The sequence below is a fragment of the Gracilinanus agilis genome, chromosome 3 (genome assembly GCF_016433145.1).
Source record: "Gracilinanus agilis isolate LMUSP501 chromosome 3, AgileGrace, whole genome shotgun sequence".
Taxonomy (NCBI): Eukaryota; Metazoa; Chordata; class Mammalia; order Didelphimorphia; family Didelphidae; genus Gracilinanus; species Gracilinanus agilis.
The window spans coordinates 92117803-92125601 of record NC_058132.1 but is presented as its reverse complement, the minus strand read 5'-3'; the positions used below and the strand labels follow the sequence as shown (position 1 = coordinate 92125601).

At 37.2% G+C, this 7799-nt stretch overlaps 1 pseudogene; it reads right to left on the bottom strand.

Annotated features, from left to right (window-relative positions):
• Positions 1-4151: 4151 nt before the first annotated feature.
• Positions 4152-4950, bottom strand: LOC123241204 (annotated as a pseudogene).
• Between the last annotated feature and the right edge of the window lie 2849 nt (positions 4951-7799).

Sequence of the window (7799 nt, the reverse complement as noted above, 5' to 3'; positions counted from 1 at the left end):
GGGATAAATATTTGTTCTGTCTTGGCTCTATATTTGCAGTAAATATCTCTTTAGCAAAAGCTAATTGATGTTAATTGGTTAAATTAAAGTGGGGCACTAATCACTGATGGCTGCACTAAAGCCTGTGGGCAAATCTTTTCTAGTTCTAGTGCCCAGAGGGCAAATTCAAATTGTCTGTGAGTTGAGGAGGAAAGTACTTGTTTTGGGCAGCTGGACAGAGGGGTGGAGCATGCAAAAAGTTGCCCTTGGGTGCTGGGAAGAAGGGGAATGAGCTGCTCCCCTGCCCAGCCCCTCCAGCAACAGGCTAGTCTTCAACATCACTGCACTAAAGAGACTTCTCTAACTCCTCAGGGGTACCCCTAGAAGGGGAAAATGTAACCAGCCTTGTTCTAGGAGAATGAAAATTATAATGAGAAAAATATATGGTGGTCAATTGAAACAACTTAATTCTGAATTATTTATATAGGTCATTGAAAAGCCAAAAGTGGGAAATGGACATTTCCATTTTAATAATTAACTCCAGAAATTTAGCCAATGTAAATTCATTGCTACAAGGAGATCAGAAGAGAAAGTACCTTCCTCAACAAATATTCTAATATTCAATCTACTTTCCAAATGGAGAGAGCTACCAAAGGCAACATTGGACTAAAAGAGAAATTTATTTAGAAAATCTTACAATGAAGACTATTGGATCATTATGTACATTGAGCTACACAGCTGCCCAGCATTTATTGTTTAAGAAAAAGCATTTGAACTGGTAGAAGAAAATGCTGTTTTCAGGTGCTTTAAGAACAAAGGTTCATGGAGGCAGCTGGGTATCTCAGTGGATCTCAAGCCAGGCCTAGAGATGGGAGGTCCTAGGTTCAAATCTGATCTCAGACACTTTCCAGCTGTATGACCCTGGGCAAGTCACTTGACCTCCATTGCCTAGCCCTTACTACTCTTCTGCCTTGGAACCAATACACAGTAGTGATTCTAAGACAAAAGGTAAGGGTTTAAAAAAAAAGAGCAAAGGTTCTTCCAAGATCATTCAAGATTCCCTGGAAGATGTAACAACAAAAATAACTCTATTCAATGATCCCCTGATAAAGGATTGGTTGAATCATAAACAGGGAGATATATGATCATCAAATGTATTTTCTCTCTGTGATGGAGGAGGTCCACTGCAGAGAACAGATCAAATGTGGATGGTGAGGGTCTTTAGATACTCCATTTGTTGACTCACACTTGTGATAATTACATTGCCAAACCTCCTAGAAAAGACCTATCATCACTCAAAAGAGCTTGGCCTGTCTATCCACAGAACAATCAATAGATGAAGAAAATCCATTGCAGGGCCAGCTAGGCAACACAATAGAGTGCCAGTCTTGGAGTTGGGAAGACCAGGGTTTAAATCTGGCCTCAGACACTTCCTACCAGTGTAATCTTGGGCAAGTCACTTAAGCTTGATTGTCAAACCGTTGTTGCTCTTCTGTCTTAGAATTGATACTCAGACAAAAGGTAGAGGAGACATATATATATACACACATACATACACACATATAGATACATATGTATATATGTGTATATATATTGCCCAAATTTCAAAATGTATTTGGAAGGGTATACTACAAAGCAGGGGTTCTCAACCTTTTCTGTGGGATTTTGAGAGAATTACAAAATAAAACAACTATATTGTGTGAAGATGGGATTCACTCTCCCTTTGTCTACTTTTAAATTTAATCAACAAAAGGGAATATACCCCTACTTAACCCTATAGTAGGGAAAGTCCAGAAACTACTTACTAAAAGGGTTTGCACCTCTAGAAACAACTGGCTGCCCCCTGGGCAGTCCTAAGCAAATTTAAAGACTACAATTGGTTCCCTAAAGTAGAGGAACAGAAAGTGACCTAAGGAAGGATCTTTAAAAGTGACTGCAATTTCCAGTTATGAGGTCTTCCAGGTTTTTTGAGGCTCTGGAAGCTGTTGGAGGACCTTCTTCAGTGTGGACCTGGGACTCTAGCATTTGGTAAGACTGGTCTTGGATCTTCCCCTTTGGACTACAACCTGGCTCAATGAAAAAGCTAACAACTTTCCTGGCTTCTGGAGTGATTATTTTCCAGAGGAGGCCCTGTGGTTATTCTCCACTGGGTCCTCTGGCTAAATAGCCCTCCAGTGGAAGGCTAATTAGCCCTGCCTGAGTTGAGCCAAGCACTGGAAAACATTTAGGGTGATAAGTTAGACTGCTTTCTCTACCCTCTTTCACTTTTCTCTACTCTTTCCCTCTACTTTGTAAATAAAAGCTGCTGAAAAAATCATTTTGACTTGAGTTATAATATCAGCAACCATATTCTCTTATATTTTGTCAAACCATATTAATTTTATCCCTTACAATTGAAATATCATGGACCCAATTTAAGAACCTCTGCTCCAAAGTTATCCAACAGTATGTATATTTGGAGCAGAGAATCTAGAAGGTCAATGAGATTGGGCCCAGATTGAATAGAAGGAAAAGAGATCAAATATATGAAGAACTGACTCAATTTTATAAATACAAAGAATTCCCCAATTGATAAATGGTTAAAGGGTGTGAACAGGCAGTTCTCAGAGGAAGATATTAAAACTCTCTATAGTCATATAAAAAATGCTCCAAATCACTATCAATTAGAAAAATGAATTAAGACTACTCTAAGATACCATCTTACATCTATTAGATTGTCTAATACAAATAAAAAGGAAAATGGTAAATGTTGGAGGGGATGTAAGAAAATAGGGAGACAAATACACTATTGGTGGAACTGTAAACTGATACAGCCATTCTAGAGAGCAATATGGAACCACTCCCAAAAGGCCCTAAAACTATGCATACTCTTTGACTTCCAGCAACACCACTACTGGGTCTGTATCCCAAAGAGATCAGAGATAAGGGAAAAGATTCTACATGTACCAAAAATAATTTTAGCAGCTCTTTTTTTTTAGTGGCAAGAATTGGAAACCGAGGGGATATACATCAATCAGGAAATAGCTGAGCAAGCTGTGACATATGGTTGTAATGGAATAATATTGTTCCATAAGAAATAACAAACAAGATGAATTCAGAAAAACCTGAACTTATATGAACCAATGCAAAATGAAGTGAGCAGAACCAGGAGAACACTGTATTCAGTAATAGAAAGACTTTACAACAATCAATTGTGAAAGGCTAAACTATTATCAGCAAAACAAGTTTCCAAGATATCCACAAGGGACTCATGATGAAAAATGCTATCTGTCCTAGGTCTGATTACAGATGAAAGAATGCCATCTTCTGCTTTATTTCCTTCATGAGATTTTTATTGTATGTGTGATATGTGTCCTAGTAACTGAGACATCTAGTTTCTTATTGATGAAAGGTATTGGGAGACATTTGTACTCTAAAAATTGTTTTCATTAAAATTTTTCAGTATGTAAAGTCCTTGCTTTACTTAAGGCAAATGCCAGGGAAGAGGGAAAGGGAGTAATTTTTTGACTTTCCTTAAATAGAGTAACAGTGGAGAGGGAGAGTATTCTTGTAAAATCTGTAAAATCAGGTAACTTACATGAAGCTGAAAATTAATTTCTCAAAATGGTGGATTAAAAGGCAAACGGAGTTACCCATGCTAATTTTAATGTAATAATGCACCTTTATTATTTAAACAGCTGAATGTAAACAATGCAAACAATTCTCATTTGACTAAAGCATAATTTCACTTGGAATCTATTTTGCATTGTAAAGAAAGAAATTAGTGACATATTGTGTTAATTTCAGATTAGTCCAAATGTTTAAATAGTAATAAACTTGTGCTCTAAAAGTTGTTTTCATGATTTTTTTTCAGTATGTAAAGTCCTTGCTTTACTTAGGCAAATGCCAAATTGCACTTTCATAAGTATTTAGAAACAGCCATTTTTCACAATAAGTTGATATAACTATAAAATAGAATTATTAAAATTTTTAAGCATCAATGTTGATGCAAACTGGGCACAAAAGTGATTTTTTTTAAAGTCCAAACCGAAAAAACAAGTCTCACCACAGAGGAAATTAAGCCAACTTGACAAAAATTACTAAAATCATTCCAGAGTTTTAATGTTCAAGATGTTTCAGGGTTATTTGTTTATTTTTCACGTAATTCACTCAGCCATCAATTTCCTCCTTGATTAGAATGTAGTTTTAGTTTCAGATAAAGTAGTGGGCATTTCTTCACATCTTTTGGTATTTCCACTTAACACAAATAAACATCAGCAGGTAAATTTGTGCTCTTTAGATGTTTTACAGTCTTCTTTAGGAGTTGGTACTTCCAGTTTTGATTTCTTCCAGAGCTTTGACTATAATAATAATCTGTTTATAGAAAGTCTGAATATTATGGATATCTTCATGGGTCACATGACCTAATCTTTTTTTTTGGGGGGGGGTCACCTGTTAGTTCAAACAGCTGCTGAGGCAATCTTTAATTTACTTAAAAAAAAAAAAAAGCTTTTTCCATTGCTGTTAAATCAGTAAATTAAACCCTTATCTTCTTTTGCTAAGGTACCTTTGATCCAATACCATCAACATCAGATCCAATTGAATTTGGTTCTTAGATTTTTTTGAATAAGGTCAATTCCATTTAACACAATGGTGATGTCATATACTCTTCCCTTCCTCACTCTCATTGTTGATGCAATCTTATTTAAATCAAGACTCCACCAGAAGCAGAATTTATGAGTTTCATAAATTTATGAGTAATACATCAGAAGGGGGTTTTGCTACTTAGAGCTTTCCCCATGACCATGTCTTGATGTGTTCTCTTCTAAATTAATCTTTATTTTTTGATGGCAGCTGGGAAATTTGGCTCAAACTCCAGCTTCCTCTAGCCGGCCTCAGCACCCTCAGTAACATCCAAGACTATTGATATCCTACCTGACAGGCTAGTTTGTTGTTGTCGTCATTGTCATTGTATTGGTCCTTGTCCTCCATCTCCTCTTCCACCTGTTTTGGCTCAGTCTAGTTTAAGGCAGAGTCCCTCTTCATAATTTCTTACAGCACAATAATATTCCATCACATTTATATATCATAACTTGTTCAGGAATTTTCCAATGAATGGGTACTCAAGATTCCAATTCTTTGACACTGCAAAAAGAGTTGCTATAAATATCTTTGTACTTCTGGATCTTCATCTCTGCCAATCACCCTTAATGTTGTCTTAACGCCTTCCCTCTGAGATCACTATTGATTTGTTCTGTATATATATCTTGTTGTATGTAATTATTTCCATCTTGTTCACCCTTTTATCCTGTGAGGTCCTTGAGAACAGGATTTATTCTTTGACTTTTTTTTTTTGTCTTAGCACAGTGCCTAGTGCTTAATAAATGCTTATTGAACTGGCACCAAAATACTTTTTCCAACCTTATGCATTTTTCCACTTTTTACTCCCAAACTCACCTTCCACGTGTTCCTTATACATGGGGTGTTCAGGGAAGACTCATCCCTAGGGTGTGAGGACTTGCCAAGCTCTTTTCAGGGCTGCTTATTCATCTTTGGTGCCCAACTCTCTCATGTAGCTCCAAAAAATTATATCATGCTGTTGTAGGTAAACTTATAAAAGCAGATTTGGAAGTTTAGACAGGCAGGCAGGTGCTGAGATTCCAACCTGGAACATAGCAAGGGGCTGAACTCAGTGGACTCTCTAAAAAGGCAGTTGGAGTTTTGAAGGAGTTGGGAAATAACTGACGTGAGAGCCTATGGATTTTGGGTATCTTTGAGCAATATCTGGAACATCTCAATTAGCAGGATCAAGGGGAGCAGGTTGAGAATACTGTCTTGTTTGGTGGACAAGCAAAATCAGTTTCCCTGACTTCTGTGAAGAGTTATTTGGCTGGAACCTGGGCTCTTGGAATATACTTGGACTAATATATTTTAAGCTACTGATCAAGACCATCAGACCATCTACATGAGATCCCATTAGTCCCTTGTGTCCTGGTGGCCTGCATAGTGTAGAGGAGGGATTTCCCAGACCTTTAACCTTTAACCTTGAATTGATCCCATGGTGTTTTAAAGTAGTGTGACCTCTCCCACCTCTTTTAATCTTAAATTAACTATTAAAAAAGTGTTTGTTATTCCTATTGTGTTTTTCCCTGTAGAAGTAAGGTATCCCTGGATGTTTTAGTCTAAGTGGCAGTTGGATCCCAACTGTCATTCACTCTCATTGTCACAGCCCTTTTGTATTTGGTTAAGATAGTAATACTTCTACATCCTTCATTCTTCCTTCATCCCTTTCTCCCCAGAAGAACCCCTGTGTGTGTGTGTGTTTATTACTCACTTCAATACCCAGCAGTCACACCCTGCAGATCCAGCAGATGACCAGGTTGAAGGTAAATGATGGGCTTCTGATCCATCAGTGAGTAAGGGGGATGTCTCCCTGTAGCAATATAAAGACTTCCTCTAGGTGCAGCTAGGTGGTTTGGTGGATAAAGAGCCAGGTCTGTAAACAGGAGGTCCTGGGTTCAAATATGACCTTAGATACTTCTTAGCTGTGTGACCTTAGACAAGTCATTTGACCCCAGTTGCCTAGTCCTTTGTAGCCTTGGAACTGATTGTAAGAAAGGAAATAAGGATTTTAAATTAAAAGAAAAAAAAAAAAGACTTCCCCTGGTGAAATGGGTGGATAAGAACAATTTGTTCCAACAGCCACGAAGGTGACTGAAGCAGGTGCTGTGGAGTGCTTAGAGCTTGGCTGACTTTCATGTCTAAAATGCACTCCCTCTTTCTGCTTTTTTTAGAATAACTGTTTTTCTTTAGATTTCACTCTGCTCAGACCTATAAAATGGCCTCCTTATCCCCTACAAAGTCACTCCATCACCCCTTCCTTCAATTGGTTGGCTTCTCTCAGAACTTCTTTTTTAAGCAAAGTGCCTAGGCCAACTATGTTTTCATTCCTCTTCCCAACTCCTGCCTGACCTTCCAGAATTTCTTCACCCTCACCCTTCAGGGTGTAATCTCCTTCTCCTTTTCCCCTTTCCCCATTCCTTCAATTTTCTTTTAGGTAGTTTCCTTTTTTAGAAGTTAAGCTAGTAGAGGATAGGGTCTTTTTTCTTCTTACATATTTTAATCATATTTATATTTCTTTATTCTTTATATATTATATACATATATTTATATGTAAATGTACAAAATGTTATATGTTTACAACATATAATACAATAAATATTCATATAAAAATGTTAACATATTTATAAATTTATTATTTATATATTTATTTATAAATATACAGATAAGTATCACATATTTATTATATTTATATATTATATAAATATTATTATTTATAGCACAATGTTTGACACATAAGCTTTTAATAAATGCTTGGAGCTGCTTTTTTTTTTTTTTTAACCTTCACCTTCCATCTTAAAAACAACTGTGTATTGGTTCCAAAGTAGACTGGTAAGGGCTAGGCAATGTGATGGTAAGTGACTTGCCCAAGGTCACACAGCTAGGCAATGTCTAAGGTAACATTTGAACTAGGACCTCCTCTCTTTAGGGCTGGCCCTCAATCTCCTGAGCCACCTAATTGCCCCCTTGCTTGTTGCTTCTTGACTAGGTATGGGTATGAGCCTTTCTTGCTGTTAGCTCCTGTTGTCTCCCTTGGTCATTTACTTTGTATAGGCCTGAGGGCAGGTGCGATTTTGTTGTCTTGGTATTTCTCAGCTCTTCAAAGTTATCTGGCACAGGTAGGCACTTCATAAATGCTTGTTTTAATTTATCATGGAACCTAGGTTTCTCTTACCAATCATCCATCTGACTTCCCAAGGCCCTGGCTCTTTTTTTTTTTT